This window comes from Trichosurus vulpecula, chromosome 1 (assembly GCF_011100635.1).
Source record: "Trichosurus vulpecula isolate mTriVul1 chromosome 1, mTriVul1.pri, whole genome shotgun sequence".
NCBI lineage: Eukaryota > Metazoa > Chordata > Mammalia > Diprotodontia > Phalangeridae > Trichosurus > Trichosurus vulpecula.
In genome coordinates, this window is record NC_050573.1 from 88,728 (window position 1) to 106,948 (window position 18,221).

An 18,221-nucleotide genomic window follows, 5' to 3' on the forward strand; every position below is an offset into this window, starting at 1 on the left:
GAGCAGTTGATAGAGCATTGGCCATGGAGTCATTGGGACCTGAGTTCAAATCTGGCCTCAGGCATTTGAGACTTACTAGCTGTGTGTCTCTGGGCCAGTCACTTAACCCTGATCACCTGACAAAAAGAACCTGGGAAAGCAGCATGGGGCAGGGGTGGAAGGGGTGATGGGGTGCTTGTGCTTGGACCCTAATTCTAACAGTCTCTGCTTGGGTACCTGTGCCTGAACTCCAATTCCAAAATCATATCCAGTTTTAAAAACATATCTCTCTCCCTCTCTCTCTATCTCAATCTCTCTCTCTCTCTCTCTCTCTGTCTCTCTCTGTCTCTCTCTCTCTCTCTCTGTCTCTCTCTCTCTCTCTCTCTGTCTCTCTCTCTCTCTCTCGCTTACTGTCCCAGGCAGTTTCTCTCTAGCTAAAGGGCAGCAAGCCCCAGCAATATATTTATCTCTACTCCTTTCTCAATAGGCAGCTGTGCCTACCTATCAACTGATTCCCAGTGTACTGATAATTCACTATACACTGAGTCATGACCATATTCATTACTTACTGACCTTACTGATATGTATTCTAGACGTAGTATTTTGTCTAACAAGACATTTGATGAGAGCCACCTAGAGATTCCCAGTCAGTTCTGACCACTAGTTAACTTAGTGAAGTTTCACAGTCAAAACTATACCTCCTAATAGCCACCCCCCCCCGCCTTGCACTGTTTCCCAGTGGACTCTGGGAAATACTCCTGCGCAGTAGATACAAAAAGTGCATGTTCATTTAAGAACTGACCACCTCTTAACCACTCCCTAATCCCACCCCAAAACACCTCATTGACATGTTTAATCCCTAAATCTCTTATAAAAACTTTTCCTGTATCCCTTGCCAGCTGTATAGCATAATAAATCTTTGCCACCTTGACTTAAAGAATGCTTGAGGTCGAGAATTCATTCCAGATGGCTCTGACCCTCTCTAGTATTCAGGTCCTTGAGGGCCATTCCCCCTCAAGGACCCCATCTGGGAACTCTAGTCTTGGGGTTTCTGGACCTCGGCTCTCCCATCCCTCTACAGGGGGAGTGTGCCAGACACCAGGGTGCTAAGGAATCAGGTTAAAATGAAGAAGATGGGAGTAGGGAAGTGTTACTTCTACTGTAATCATTTTTATGACTATTTTTTAGAAGAAATGAACCATAAGGCAGGTATCAGAATCTTTATAGTTCTATTTGAGGTGCCAAAGAAAGGGAATCTGAGAAATTACCCATAAATGGAGTATAGATGCCTAAGTAAGGTCCATAAATGTAATGAGATACTACTGCAACGAACTTAAATTAGCATAATGACCAACTAAGACTCCAGAGGGCCAAGGATGATGAAACATACTGCCTATCAGCTGGAGGTGAAGGACTCAGGTAGAGAAAGAAATATTTTTCATAGACCATCCTCTACATCTGAAAGCGATGGACCCTATAGCTTGAGGAGCTGGTAGCAAATGGCTCTGGAAAAAACTGGGATGAGCTATGCAGTTTGTAACTGTAAATCCAGATTGGCTAGGACTGAGTTTCTCCCAGGCAGATGTGTTCTCCCTTAGTAAGTGTGATGTTTGACCCTCTACAGGTAAGCCTCCTTCCTTTACTTTTTTCATTTTTTTTTGTATTCTTGACTTTTTGTTCTTCCAAATGAATTTTGTTATTAGTTTTTCTTGGTAATTTAATTGGGGTGGGATTGCATATATAAATTAGTTTGAGTAAAGTTGTAATTGTTATTGTACTGGCCCTGCCTACTCATGAACAATTTCTATTTCTGTAATTATTTAAATCTGATGTTATTTGTATAGTAAGTTTTTTTTTAATTTTTGTTGGTTTTGGCAGGTATACTCACAGGTGTTTTATATTGTTTAGAATTATTTTAAATGTGGTATTTTTTCTATCTCCTCTAGTAGGTTTTTTTTATGCATACACAAATGCCAATGTGTGTTTATTCTATATCCCACTAGTTTGCTAAAGTAATTTATTTTTTCAGCAAACTTTTTATTTGACTCTTTGGGATTTTCCAAGAATATCAACATCTTGTCTACAGAAAGAGATACTTTTATTACCTCATTTCCTATTCTGATTCCTTCTATTTCTTTTTCTTTTCATATTGCTATTGCTAGAATTTCACTACAACATTGAATAATATTAGTGACAGTGGACATACTTGTTTCACACCTGATCTTCCTGGGAAGGCTTCTAGTTTATCCCCATGACAATTAATGCTGGCTAATAGCTTCAGATAAATGTTTTTTTGTTTTTTTTTATCAATTTGAAGAACAATCCATTTATACCAATTCTTTCAAGTGTTCTCAGTGAAAATAAGTGTTGGACTTTATCAAAAGTTTTTTTTTCTGCATGTCTTGATATAATCCTGTAAACTTATAAAAAACTTTTATCATGGATATAATCAATTATCTTAATAGTCATACTTAAGTTAAACCACCCCTGCATTCGTAGTATAAATTCCAAGTGAAGATAAGGTATAATCTTTGTAATATATTGTTGTAATCTTTTATCTAGTACTTTTTTTTTTAGGATTGTTGCATTCGTAGTCAGTAATGAAATTGGTCTATAATTTTCTTTTCCTGTTTTTGCTCTTCTTGGTTTAGGTGTCAATAACATATTTGTTTCCTAGAAGTAGCTTGGTAAGAATTGCTTCTTTGCCTGTTATTCCAAATAACTTATTTAATACTGGAATTAGTTGATGTTAAAATGTTTAATAGAATTCACTTGTAAATCTCTCTGGTCCTGATGCTCATTTATGGCCTGTTCAGTTTCTTTTTCTAAGATATGCCTATTTAAATATCCTATTTCCTCTTCTCCTATTCTAGGAATTTTATATTTTGGTAAATATTCTTCCATTTATCTTACATTGTTGAATTTATTGGCATAAAATTGGGAAAGTAAGTCCTTATACTTGTTTTAATTTCATCTTTGTTAGTGGCATATTTTCCCTTTTCACTTTTTATACTAGTAATTTGGTTTTCTTCTCCCTTTCTTTAATCAAATTAACCAGTTGTTCATTTTTTCACAGAAAGCCTACTGCTATTTTTATTTAGTAATTCAATGGGTTTTTTTTACTCTTAATTTCATTAATCTCACTTTTAATTCTTAGGATTTTCCATTTAGTGTTTAATTGGGGATTTTTAATTTGTTCTTTTTCTAGTTTTTTTAGTTGCATATCCAATTCATTAGTCTGCTCTTTCTGTATTGTATTGATGTAGACATTTAGAGATGCAAATTTTCCTCCAATCACTGCTTTTTCTATTCCCCTTAGGTTCTGATATGATGTTTCATTATTGTCATTCTCTTTAATGAAATTGTTGATTATTTCTGTGATTTATTCTTTAACCCACTCATTCTTTAAGATTAGGTTCTTTAATCTCAATTTATTTTTAATCTGTGTTTCCTTAGTCTCTTATTAAATACATTTTTATTGCATTTTGATCTGAAAAGTATATTTTTAATATTTCTGCTTTCCTAAAATTTCTATGGACTTATGTGTGGTCATTCTTTGTAAATGTACCATGAACCACTGAGAAAAAGGTGTATTCTTTTCTATATTTGTTCAATCCTCTCTAGATATCTATTATATCTAAAATTTTATTCACTTCTTTAGCTTTTTATTTATTTTTTGGTTAGATTTATCTATTTTTGAGAGAAGAAAATCAACATCCTTTAATATTATAGTACTGCTATCCATCTTCACCTGTAATTTATTTGTTTTTTTTTAATTAGATACAATACTATTGGGTGCATAAAGGTTCACTATTGATATTTCTTCATTGTTTATGGTGCCTTTTATCAAAATGTAGTTACCCTGTTTATCTCTTTTAATTAAATCTATTTTAGTCATAACTTTGTCTGAGATCAAAATTGCTACCCTTGCCTTTTTACATCAGCTAAAGCACAATAAATTCTATTACAACCCTCCACTTTAACTCAGTATGTATCTCTCATCATTGAATATGTTTCTTGTAAACAACATATTGATGGATTCCAATTTAATCCATTCTGCTACCCATTTCTGTTTTATGGGTGAGTAGGTCCCATTCCCATTGGAAGTTACCATTACTATTCATAGCATGTTATTTTTCCTCATTATTTTCCTAATCAGCCTCTCTTTTTACCCTATCCCTGTAACCTTATCTTCTCTCCTTGCCTTTTTTTCCCTTATAATACCCACCCCTCTAAAAATCCATCCCTTATTTTCTCCCACCAATCCTCTTAATCTTAATCTATATACCTGTCTAAAAGGTGATGATGAGGAACATGTTAAGCATTAATCAGACTAGGCAGTATTTTCTATTCTTGGATGATAAGGTAAATTCAATAAAGCAGCCAAGTTATGCTGAGAATATTCTCTTTAAAGGAGACTCAAAAAAAAGTGGGGATGTTGCCATTTAATCTTATTTCCTGGTCTTTAGGATGCTTTGAGATGTGTTCTGTGGCTCTATTTCAAAGCCCTTATCTTGTAGTTTCTCACCTGGTTGAGTGACCCTCCATCACCTTCTAGGCAGTGTAAGACACAAGGGATCTTTGTGTACAGTCAATGTTGGGAGCCAACTTCACCACCTTGAAGTATATCACCTAGGTCAGAATGTCTGCTTTGTCAACAATGAAATCATTTTGCCTGAGAAAATTAAGATCAATCCTCTCTCATTTTCTTATGGATCTTATTTACAAGTAATGGATTTTGTCCTACAACTACTTAAGTCATGGCCTTTTCTATCTGAATTTTGTTCAAAGACTCATTGAGCCTGTAATGAACTGAAAAAAGTGGATACTGATTTGGTATTGTATATTTAATTGTATTATTCCAATCTGTCTTTTATTTTATTCCACTCGGTAAGTGATTGTGTTCCTTTGAAAAGGAATGTTACCCACCTGGCTATAAGGAACAATTGATACTGCATGGTTGGAAAACTGTGAATTATCTGAATTCTAACAGAAGTAAGAATGTTTTATAATGTCATACTTGATATAATCACATCCGTGCTTTATCCTTTTCTACCAAATTTTTATAATCAGAACAAATGGTCAAACATAGGAGAACAATGCAAGCATGTAAGATCTTGCTCTTTTGACATGAATGTGTAGTCAAACAATAATTTAACTTCAACACCTGGGTAAATTAATGCTAAGGCTTGCCATCTGCCTGCCTGCAGTCATGTGAATTATTATCCCCTAGACTATAAGGCTGGGATATTAAAAGGTGTGTTTCAGAAGATAGTGGCTGGAAAGCAGGGACTTGCGTGAACTCCCCACCAAGTCCCTCCAAAAACCTATAAAAAATGGCTCTGAACAAATTCTACAACTGCGGAACCCACAAAATAGCAGAGGGAATAAGGGATCCAGCCCAGGACATCCTGGATGGTCGCTGGGTGAGGTCTACCATGCACAGAGCTCGGAGCAGAAGGGAGCGGAGCAGAGCACCGTGCCGGCGGGGCAGGACCAACCAGACCAGGAGCTGGGTGGAGCGGGCCCTAGCGCCCTGAATCAGTGAGCTGCAGCAGTTACCAGACTTCTCAACCCACAAACACCAAAGACAACAGAGAAGGTTAGTGGGAAAAGCTGCAGGGGAGAGTGGAAAGAGTTCACAGTTTGGCCACCGCCCTGAGGGCAGCGGAGGTGGGGTAGCTAAAGTAACTACAGCTGCAGTTGCTTCTGGCCCCAGGCCCACCTGGTGGGAGGAATGAAGTGGCAGATCAGAGCAGGAGTCAGAGCCTGAATAAGATCTGACTCCAGTACAGGTTGGGGGTTCTTGGAGAAGGAGGAGTGCTGGTGTGGCAGAGCTGGCTGTAATAGCTCTGAAAACAACAGCGCATCCCCTCAAGCTAGAACAAATTACTCTTTACTCTACAAGCAGTCATACCCTGCTGAAAAACTCAAGGGTCAAGTAAGTTGCCTGGGAACATGGCCAGGCAGTGAAAATGCACTCAGATTCAGTCTCAGACTTTGGAATCTTTCTTTGGTGACAAAGAAGACCAAAACATACAGCCAGAAGGAGTCAACAAAGTCAAAAAGCCTACATCAAAAGCCTCCAAGAAAAACATGAACTGGTCTCAGGCCATTGAAGAGCTCAAAAAGGATTTGGAAAGGCAAATTAGAGAAGAAGAGGAAAAATTGGGAGGAGAAATGAGAATGATGCGAGAAAACCACGAAAAACAAGTCAATGACTTGCTAAAGGAAACCCAAAAAAATATTAAAGAAAATAATACCTTAAAAAAGACTAACTCAAATGGCAAAAGAGCTCCAAAAAGCCAATGAGGAGAAGAATGCCTTGAAAGGCAGAACTGGCCAAATGGAAAAGGAGGTCTAAAAGACCACTGAAGAAAATACTACATTAAAAATTAGATTGGAGCAAATGGAAGCTAGTGACTTGATGAGAAATAAAGATTTTATAAAACAGAACCAAAGGAATGAAAAAGTGGAAGACAATATCAAATATCTCATTGGAAAAAGCACTGACCTGGAAAATAGATCCGGGAGAGATAATTTAAAAATTATTGGACTACCTGAAAGCCATGATCAAAAAAAGAGCCTACATATCATCTTCCAAGAAATTATCAAGGAGAACTGCCCTGATATTCTAGAGCCACAGGGCAAAATAGAAATTGAAAGAATCCATCGATCGCCTCCTCAAATACATCCCAAAAAGAAATCTCCTAGGAATATTGTCGCCAAATTCCAGAGCTCCCAGATCAAGGAGAAAATACTGCAAGCAGCCAGAAAGAAACAATTTGAGTATTGTGGAAACATAATCAGAATAATCCAAGATCTAGCAGCTTCTACATAAAGAGATCAAAGGGCTTGGAATACAATATTCTGGAGGTCAGTGGAGCCAGGATTAAAACTAAGAATCACCTATCCAGCAAAACTGAGTATCATGCTCTAAGGCAAAATATGGATTTTCAATATAATAGAGGACTTTCAAGCTTTCTCAGTGAAAAGACCAGAACTGAATAGAAAATCTGACTTTCAAACACAAGATTCAAGAAAAGCATGAAAACGTAATCAAGAAAAAGATCAAGAAAAAGAAATCGCAAGGAACTTACCAAAGTTGAACTGTTTTGTTTACATTCCTACATGGAAAGATAATGTGTATGATTCATGAGACCTCAGTATTAGGGCAGCTGAAGGGAGTATGCATATATATATATATATATATGCATATATATATGTGTGTGTGTGTGTGTGTGTGTGTGTGTGTGTGTGTGTATATAGACAGAGGGCACAGGGAGAGTTGAATATGAAGGGATGATATCTCAAAAAAAATCAAATTAAGGGATGAGAAAGGAATATATTGAGAGAGGGAGAAATGGAGAGATAGAGTGGGGTAAATTATCTCTCATAAAAGTGGCAAGAAAAAGCAATTCTGTAGGAAGGGAAGAGGAGGCAGGTGAGGGGGAATGAGCGAATCTTGCTCTCATCAGATTTGACCTGAGGAGGGAATACCATACACACTCAATGGGGTATCTTACCCCATAGGAAAGAAGGAGGAAGAAGATAAAAAAGGGGGATGATAGAAGGGAGGGCAGATGAAGGAGGAGGTAATCAAAAACAAATGCTTTTGAAAAGGGACATCGTCAAGGGAGAAAATTCAATAAAGGGGGATAAGTTAGGAAGGAGCAAAATATAGTTAGTCTTTCGCAACATGAGTGTTGTGGAAGGGTTTTGCATAGTGATGCACATGTGGCCTATGTTGAGTTGCTTGACTTCTTGGGGAGGGTGGGTGGAAAGGGAGGAGGTGAGAGTATCTGGAACTCAAAGTTTTTAAAAACATATGTTCAAAAACAAAAAAAAAAGTTTTTGCATGCAACTGGGAGGTGAGGTGCACAGGCAATGGGGTGTAGAAATTTATCTTGAAGAGAAGGGAAGAGGGGATGGGAGGGGAGTGGGAAGACAGAAGGGAGGGCTGACTGGGGTATGGGGCAACCAGAATGTTTGCCATCTTGGAGGGGGGGAGGGTAGAAATGGGGAGAAAATTTGTGATTCAAACTTTTGTGAAAATCAATGCTGAAAACTAAATAAATAAATTTTAAAAAAAAAAGATGTATTTCATATTTGAGCTATTCAAGCTAAACTTATATTCCTTTCTATATCTTAAACAACTTAGTAATTAGGTTATCTGTTACCAAAACTAAATCAGAAACATCTTCCCTTTGGTTTGAGGAAGAGAATTTCAGTATGATTTTCTTAAAAAGAGATGTAACCTCATTATTAAGTATCCTCCCAAGTATGTTATAATTAGAATAAAAGTCATTCTCTGGCGAAGTCATTTGTGTAACTATTGAACCCAGGGGTGGAAAACTTCGACCTGCAAAAGTATGGTTACTTCCCAATAGCATCTGATCTTCCTAAAGGAATTGGAATCAGAGTGGAAATTCTAATGGGGTTCTTGCTGTCTGTTTTACCCTATTCTGAAATCACTTTTAATTCCCCCTATATTTGGGCCCTGCACATTGAACATGCTTTTCAGATTTGTCTTCCAGACTATGGGCCATTCATCCATGGTTAATAGCAAACAGTGGGTACCAGCCCATGTTCCCCCCACCCATTGTCCCCTGGATGCAGCCTGTGCTTGGTTCCAGTCAACCTCCTCTCTGGGACCCCTTTGAGGCAGGGACAGATGTATGGCTCTCGCCAGCAGGAAGCAGTTTCAGAAGCGGCAGCTTTGCCTCTTCCCCCAAAAGATATTGGGTCCAATTTGTTAGAGTGGGGAGTAATGTGGTGCTAATGATGGACCCCTAAAAGACCATGTCTTTGAAACCAACCCATCCCTGAATTTTCCCAAAAATTTCAGCAGCCCAGATCACTGGGCTACTTTAGGATTGGGACTTAAACAGATGTTTTCCATCCCAGTGGCCACATGAGGTTTTCAAGTTTCCTTGCATTTTGAGTGCAGCATTTTATTTTTTCTTTTGTGAAAAACTTCATGTTTTATTTTTCCCAATTACATGCAAAAACAATATTTAAACCATTTTGAAAAAAAAATTGAGCTCCAAGGACTCCTGCCTCCAGCTTCGGGGTTCTGGCTTCCGGCTTCCAAGCTCTAGGAGGGGCCTCCTCCTCCCAATAGCCCACCCTACCCAGCCCCCAAGGCCCCAGGATGAACCCTTTCCTCCAATCACACCCTGGGCCACCCTCCTGCCTCTCCTCCCCAAGCCCTGCCCTCTATCACCAGGAATGTCTCAGATCACAGGGAATGCCTTGGCTGCTGGCATGATCAGCCCTGGGCTCTTCCCAGGCCTCCAACTCCAGCCCAGGGCTGTATTCCCCATCGGACTGGTCACCTCTGAGAGCTCCTCCCCCCCAGCTCTCCACCCCCTTCCTCCTTCCCCCTGCTCTAGGACTCGGACCCTCCCCCTTTCGAGCAGAAAGGCTGCCAGGAGAAACGTGGACACCAGACTAACGGAAGGCAGCAGGGATGTACTTCGAGATGCTGGCAGCAAACGGCCCTTGGGAAAACTGCGATTCTACGGACCGTTTGTAACTGTAAATCCTGATTGGATTGAGCTGAGTTTCTCCTAATCTAAATTAGACTGTGGGCTCATTGAAAGTCAGCTGTGTTTTCCCATAGCAATAACTGGGATGTTTGACCCTCTACTGGGAGATCAGACCTTAAAGCAAAATACACTTCAAATTTAGCATTAAGATGATATCTTTAGGAACTGTAAGAAGAAAAATTAAATGTCATTGGATAAGAATTACTCTCAGTGTGTAGATGGATGAAATGATTTGTCCATGTAAGATAATTCAGAAATACTGGGAACTGAATTGATGTCATTTGGCTGGCAATTTTGTTTCATGTTTAAATAGGTAATATTATTTGTGTTATGATTGTGCTTTGATTTTTATTGGGATTTTTCAGAAACCAGTGTAAAAGAGATGGAGTTAATTTGAAAAATTAAAATGATGCAATTGTATCCTTAGAAAATCAATTCCTCCTTTGATCTGGATGCTGTGAGATTATTGGAATCTTCTTTTATAAAATGACTAATATGGGAATGCTATACATAATTTCTCATGTATAACTTATATTTTATTTTTCCCATCTCACAGAGGGAGGAGAGGAGGGAGGGAAGCAGGGATAGAATTTGGAACTCAAAATTTCGAATAAAATAAATAAAAATAATAAAAAAATTAGAATTGATCAAGCTAATAATTATAGGAGACATCAAGAAAGAACAAAACAAAATCAAAAAATGAAAAAAAAGAAGCAAATGTGAAATTTCTCATTGGAAAAACAACACACCTGGAAAATAGATTAAGGAGGCATAATTTAAGAATTATTGGACTCCTTGAAAGCCAGGATCCAAAAAGAGCCAAATTATCAAGGAAAACTGACCTGATATCTAGAACCAGAGGGCCAAACAGAAATGGAAAGAATCCCCCAATCACTACCTAAAAGAGATCCCAAAATGAAAACTCCCAGGAACATCGTGGCCAAATTCCAGAACTCTCAGGTCAAGGAGAAATAACTGCAAACAGTCAGAAGGAAATAATTCTAATATGGTGTAGCCATAGTAATGTTTACATGGTAGCATCTTCTCCATTAAAGATCTGGGAGGACTTGGAATATGATTATCCAGAAGGCAAAGGAATTAGGATTATAACCAAGATTTACCTACCCAGCAAAATTGCGTATAAGTCTCCAGGGGGAAAATGAATATTTAAGGAAACAGAGGACTGCCAAGCATTCCTGATGAAAAGACCAGAGATAAATAAAAATTTTGATCTCCAAATACAAGACTCAAGAGAAATATAAAAAAGTAATTGTAGCAACAATTTGGCTAGCAGCTGCTGCTGAGGTGTAAGACACAGCAAGACCAGCAACAAGAGCTGCTGCTAGCACAGGTTCTTTTGATCTGCTCTTCTAAGGAAAGCAACTTTAAGAGGTTAACAGTCTCACTTTAATCAAACATTCATATATCATTCCCTTAGTTCAGAAGGAAAAGCCAGGCCCCAGAACTTCAGGGAGAATACAAATAGAAATTACAAACAGAAAATATGAACAGATAAATAACAATATTCAACAGACAGGCTTTGTCAAATCAAGACATCACATACATAGTTACCAAAAAGAGAAGCACCCATGGGTCTGGGATAGCAAAGCCAGAGTCTCAACACTCATTCGTACATGCACATACATATCCATACATGTATATGTGTGTGTGTATAACTATCCTAATATTGATAAAGATCTCTCGAGTTATAAATATCGTCTTTCTGTGTAGGAATATAAACAGTTCAACTTAAATCCCTTATGGCTTCTCTTTCCTGTTTACCTTTTAATGTTTCTCTTGTTTCTTGTATTTGAAAGTGAAAATATCCTCCCAAGTCTTTTGTTCTAATTAGAGTCAAGTCAGTCTCTGGCAAATGCATTTGTGTACCTATTGAACCCAGGGGTGGAAAACTTGTACCTGCAAAAGTATTGTTACTTCCCAATAGCATCTGATCCTCCAAAAGGAATAGGAATCAGAGTGGAAATTCTAATGGGGTTCTTGCTGACTTTCTTTGTTTTCTGGAATCACTTTTAATGCCCCCTGACTTTGAACCCTGCACATTGAACCTACTTGTCACTTTTGTGTCTTCCATGCTATAGGCAAACAGTGGATACTAGCCCCTGACCCCCCGTTGTTCCCTGGATGCACCCTGTGCTTGGTTCCAGTCAACCTCCTCTCGGGGACCCCCTCAAGGCAGGGACAGCTGTACAGCCCTTGCCAGCAGGAAGCAGTTTCAGAAGCTGAGACTTTGCCCCTTACCCCAAAAGATATTGGGCCCCATTTGTTTGAGGGGGCAGTAATGTCATGCTAATGATGGGCCCCTAAAAGACCATGTCTTTGAAAGCAACCCCTCCCTGAATTTTCCCATACATATCAGCAGCCCAGATCACTGGCATCTGGCATAGTCATTCTTTAGGATTGGGAGCTAAACTGACATTTTCCCACTAAGTAACCATTTTTGAGGTTTCCAAATTTGCTTGCATATTGAGTGCAGCACTTTATTCTTTTGCGTGTGAAAAATATCACATTTTACTTTTCCCAATTACATGTTAAAACAATATTTAAAGCATGTCGAAAAATTAAATTTTGATTTCCGTATTCTTTCCTTCCCTCTTCCTTTTACTCTGGGATGGTGACATGAAACTGTGTATGCACAATACAAGATGGTCCTGTGCCCAATGCCAGCAAAGGGTTCTTTATAATCTCCTTCTGACCAATTGTCTGACTCCTTCACTGTCAGCGAACTGAGAGCTCTCTAAGCTGCTGCTATTTCATTGCTGAGAAGTGGCCTTTACCACACCTTTCTCCAGGCCCAACCACTGTCACTTTTCCTTTGGCCTCCTGACTTTTTGTTCATTCTTCCTCTCCAGAATTGGATTCAAAGCATCATTTAAACTTGTTTTGAGGAGGATTTGCATTAGTGTTCAAATTTTCCCACATCTTCTCCAGCATTTATCATTTTCCTGTTTTGTCATGTTAGCCAATCTGACAGGTGAGATGTGGTACTGAGAGATGTTTTAATTTGCATTTCTCTGATCAAAAGTGATTTGGAGCATTTTTTTATATGACTATACATATCTTTAATTTCTTCCTCTGAAAACTGCCTGTTCTTATCTTTTGACCATTTATCAATTGGGGAATGACTTTTATTCTTAGAAATTTGAATCAGTCCCCTGTATATTTTAGAGATGAGGCCTTTGTCAGAGACACTAGTTGTAAAAATTCTTTCCCAATTTTCTGGTTCCTTCCTAATATGGTTGCATTGGCTTTGTTTCTGCAAAAACTTTTCAATTTAATGTAATCAAAATGATCAATTTTGCATTTCTTAATGGTCCCTATCTCTTGTTTGGCCATAGATTTTTCCATTCTCCATAAATCTGACAGGTAAACTGTTTCTTGCTGTACCAGATTGCTTATAGTATCAGCCTTTATATGTAAATTGTGAACCCATTTTGACTTTATTTTGGTATATGGTGTAAGACATTGGTCTATGCTCAGTTTCTGCCATACTGTTTTCCAGTTTTCCTAGCAGTTTTTTGTGAAATAGTGAGTTCTTCTCCCATAAGCTGGGTTCTTTGGATTTATCAAACAGTAGATTACAATAGTCATTGACTACTGTGTCTTGCATACCTAACCTATTCCACAGATCCACCACTCTATTTCTTAGTCAGTACTAAGTAGTTTTGATGATTGCTGCTTTATACCAGTCTAAGAACTGCTATGGTTAGACCACCTTCCCTAGCATTTCTTATCATTAATTCCCTTGAAATTCTGGACCTTTTCTTCTTCCAGGTGTATTTTGTTATTATTTTTTCTAGTTCTATAAAATAATATTTTTATTGGTAGTTTGATTGCTATGGCACTAAATAAGTAAATTAATTTAGGTAAAATTGTCATTATTATTATATTAGCTCAGACTAACTATGAGTCTAACTGATGTTTTTCCAATTATTTAGATCTGACTTTATTTGTGTGAAAAGTGTTTTGTAATTGTGTTCATATAGTTTCTGGGTTTGTCTTGGCAGGTAAACTCTCAAATATTTTATAGTATGTACAGTAACTTTAAATGGAATTTCACTTCCTATCTCTAGCCATTGGGCTTTGTTAGTAATATATAGGAATGCCAAAGATTTATGTGGTTTTATTTTATAGCCTGCAACTTTGCTAAAGTTATTTACTATTTCAAATAGCTTTTCACTTGATTCTCCAGGATTCTCCAAGTGTATCATCATATCAACTGCCCAGAGTGATAATTTAGTATCTATTTTGCCTATTTTAATTCCTTCAATATCTTTTTTGTCTCTTATTGCCGAAGCTAAGATTTCTAGTACCAAATTGAATAAGAGGAGTGATAATGGGCATCCTTGTTTCATCCCCCATCTTATTGGAAATGCATGTAGCTAATCCCTATTACATATAATGCACTGCAAATTTAGGCTGCACAAACTCAGCTGGACCCTCATCCTTTGACATCTCCCTAACTAACTCTCCAGGCCACTCACCACAACAGCTTTTCCAAATGTTTGCATTCAACCCCAACCCTCCCTTGTGGCTTGTTCTCTTCTCCCCCAACCCACTCATCCAAACCTTCTTGCTTAAGAACTTGGCCTCCAATTTCATTTAAAAAGCTGGCAATTTATCAAGAGCTATCTTACTCTCCTTATTTCACACTACTCAGATGCCTTCGTTCCTTTTTGGCTTCAGTATCAGGTAAGAAGGTCATCCTTTTGCTTGCTAAAGCAAATCACTTTGTGTGTGCAAATTCCAGCCCTCACAGGTATTTTATATGGTCTAGAATTATTTTAAATGGAGTACTTTTTACTATCTCCTCTAGCACAGTTTTTTTGGATAAGTACAGAAGTGCTGATGATTTATGTGTTCATTTTATGACCCACCCCTTTGCTAAAATGGTTAATTTTTTCAACAAACTTTTTTATTTGAATCTTTGGGATTTTCCAAGAATATCATCATCATGTCTACAAAAAGAGGTAGTTTAATTCCCTATCCTGATTCCTTCTATTTCTTTTTCTTCTCATCTTGCTATGGTAGGATTTCCGCTACAATATTGAATAATATTGGTGACAGTGGGCATCCTTGTTTCACACCTGATCTTACTGGGAAGGTTTCTAGTTTATCCTCATGACAAATAATGCTTGCTAATGGCTTTAGATAAATGCATTTACCAATTTGAGGAACAATCCATGAATACCAATACTTTCAAGTGTTTTCAGTAAAAAATGAGTGTTGGACTTTATCAAAAGCTATTTCTGCATCTCTTGATATAATGATATAAATTTTAAAATTTGTTATAGATATAATCAATTACATTAATAGTTTTCTTTAAGTTAAACCATTCCTGCATTCTTGGTATAAAGCCCAAATGATTATAAGGTATAATCTTTGTAATATATTGTTGTCATCTTTCAGCTAGTATTTTTTTAGGGTTGTTGCATCCATATTCAGTAAGGCTATTGGTCTATAATTTTCTTTTTCTGTTCTTACTCTTCCTGGTTTAGGTATCAATATCATATTTATTTCATAAAAGAGTTTGGTAAAGATCCCTTCTTTGCCTATTACTCCAAATAATTTATTTAATATTGGGAATTAGTTGATCCTAAATGTTTGATAAAATTCACTTGTAAATCCTTCTGGTCCTGGTGCTTTTCTCTTAAGAAACTCATTTATGATCTGTTCAATTTCCCTTTCTAAAATATACCTGTTGAGAGATTCTATTTCCTCTTCTGTTAATCTAGGCAATCTATATTTTAGTAAATGTTCTTCAATTTACCTTAAATTGATAAATTTATTGGCATATAATCGGGGAAATAACTGCTTATAATTGCTTCAATTTCATCTTCATTAGTAGCATATTTGCCCTTTTCATTCTTTGGTTTGGTTTTATTCTCCTTTTTTCAATCAAATTAACCAATTGTTTATTTTTTTTTTCATAAAGACTACTGCTACTTTTATCAATTCAATGTTTTTTTTTCTCTCAATTTCATTAATCTCACCTTTAATTTTGGGATTTTCCATTTAGTGTTTAATTGGGGATTTTTAATTAGTTCTTTCTCTGGTTTTTTTTAAATGCCTAAATATCTTTATAAATATCTAAATATCTTTAAATGCCTATCATATCTAGCTTATTTAAAATTCCATCCACCTCCTTAACTTTTTTCTTATTTATTTTTTGGTTAGATTCATCTGTTTTTGAGAGAAGAAAATTAACATCCCTACTATCATAGTACTACTATCCAGCTTCACCTGTAATTCATTGGTTTTTTTTTTTAATTTAGATTTTATAGTATTTATTTGGTGCATAAAGGTTCAGTATTGATTTACACAGCGTGACCGGTGAAATTGACTAGTGTTCGCTGTATGCTCTTCTCAGGAACCAGCGGAGTAAAAAAGACTGAACAGAATCCACCTCTGTTTCCAACACAGACTCATGTTCAACTTTCACCTGAGAGAAAAAAAAGCTAGGAAAAATTTTATTAATCTTCTTTTAAAAAACAGTTAATATAAAATTATAATAGAAGCAAAAAAAAAACCAAAGCAACACACACACACACACACACACACACAAAAGAGAAACAAAAAAAACCCTCCTGAACTTTAAAGAAGTAGGAGGAACAACCCACTGGACCTGAGGCAGCAGCAGTGGGAGAAGAGATTTAATTTAGTTGATTTTCTGTGGTGGTTGGTTGTTCACTTTTCTCACAGTGATGGAAGCTGCACACTTCTTCCAAGGGACCAAGGAGCTGCTGGAGGTTTGGTTCTCCCAGCAGCCACCAGATGAGGATAAAGGATCTGGGGATCTCCGCATCATCCCAAGGTTTGACTGGGACAAACTTTAGGAAAGTGTGCATTGTTTAATCGTAAGTGTGACAAAAACTGACAAGCAGGAAGCTTATGTACTCAGTGAGAGTAGCATGTTTGTCTCTAAGAGAAATTTCATTTTGAAGACATGTGGTACTACCCTCTTATTGCAAGCACTGGTCCCATGTTGGAGCTTGCTAGGGAGTACAGTGGGTTTGACTCAGTTCAAAGCTTCTTTTATTCTCATGAGAATTGCATGAAGCCTTCCTACCAGGAGTACCCACACAGGAATTTCCAGGAAGAAGTAGAATTCCTTAACAAAAATTTCCCAAATGGAGCAGTATGTTGTATGGGGCCTATGAATTCTAATTGCTGTTACTTGTACACTCTGGATTTTCCAGAGAGTCAGCTTATTAATCAGCCAGATCAGACACTGGAAATTCTGATGAGTGAGCTTGACCCAGAAGTTATGGACGAGTTCTACATGAAAGAGGGTGTTACTGCAAATGATGTTTCTTGTGTGAGTGGAATTTGTGACCTGATACCAGGTTCTGTTACTGATGCTACAGTGTTCAATCCTTGTGGGTATTCAATGAATGGAATGAAATCACATCACTCCAGAACCAGAATTTTCTTATGTTAGCTTTGAAACCAACATAGGTCAGACCTCTTGTTATAACCTGATCAGGAAAGTAAGGGAAGTTTTCAAGCCTGGAAAATTTGTGACAAGCCTCTTTGTAATTCAGAGTTCTAAATGTCTCACAGTGTTTTCCTCAGCCCAAAAGATTGACAGATTTAAACATGGTGACCTCCAGATTGCTCAGTTAATGATTACAATTTTGTTTTTGCCAGTTTTTAGCACATTTTAGGGTTAGGGTTAGCAGAATCAACAGCAACAGCAGAGTTGCTTAAGAAGAATGAAAAAAACCCACAAAAACAGAACACTAATAGAAGGTGGTGGAAGCTTTCGAATTAATGTTACAAGGGGCCATGCTTTCCATACCGACAACCTAGTAGTGGTGGAAAGCCCTAGATGTAATCACAGTGTAATCATTTTGAATTATTTGCATTATTATATCAAGGAGTTAGATCTCTTGCATGACTGCTCTTTTCTCTGTGCTTAGTGAATTTGAAGTGCATGTAGAGAAAAACTTGTACTGCATGAGATTTTACAACATTTGTTTTATTTTCCTTGTTATTTATTTATTTAATATTTTTATTTTTCAGCATTAATTTTCACAAGAGTTTGAATTACAAATTTTCTCCCCATTTCTACCCTCCCCCCACTCCAAGATGACATATATTCTGATTGCCCCATTCCCCAGTCAACCCTCCCTTCTGTCACCCCACTCCCCTACCAATCCCCTTTTCCCTTCCTTTCTTGTAGGGCAAGATAGATTTTTATGCCCCATTGCCTGCATATCTTACTTCCTAGTTACATGCAAAAACATTTTTTTTTGAATATCTGCTTTTAAAACTTTGAGTTCCAAATTCTCTCCCCTCTTCCCTCCCCACCCACCCTCCCTAAGAAGGCAAGCAATTCAACATAGGCCACATGTGTATCATTTTGCAAAACCCTTCCACAATACTCATGTTGTGAAAAACTAACTATATTTCGCTCCTTCCTATCTTATCCCCCTTTATTCAGTTTTCTCCCTTGACCCTGCCCCTTTTCAAGAGTGCTTTTGATTACCTCCTCCCCCTATCTGCCCTCCCTTCTATCATCTCCCCTTTTTTATCCCCTTCCTCTTTCTTTCCTGTGGGGTAAGATGCCCAATTGAGTGTGTATGTTATTCCCTCCTCAGGTCAAATCTGATGAGATCAAGATTCACTCATTCCCCCTCACCTGCCCCCTCTTCCCTTCCTACAGAACTG

At 37.5% G+C, this 18,221-nt stretch overlaps 1 pseudogene; it reads left to right on the forward strand.

The window, feature by feature from the left end:
- The first annotated feature begins 16,252 nt into the window (after positions 1-16,252).
- LOC118853671 lies at positions 16,253-17,205 on the forward strand (annotated as a pseudogene).
- The last annotated feature ends 1,016 nt before the right edge of the window (positions 17,206-18,221 follow it).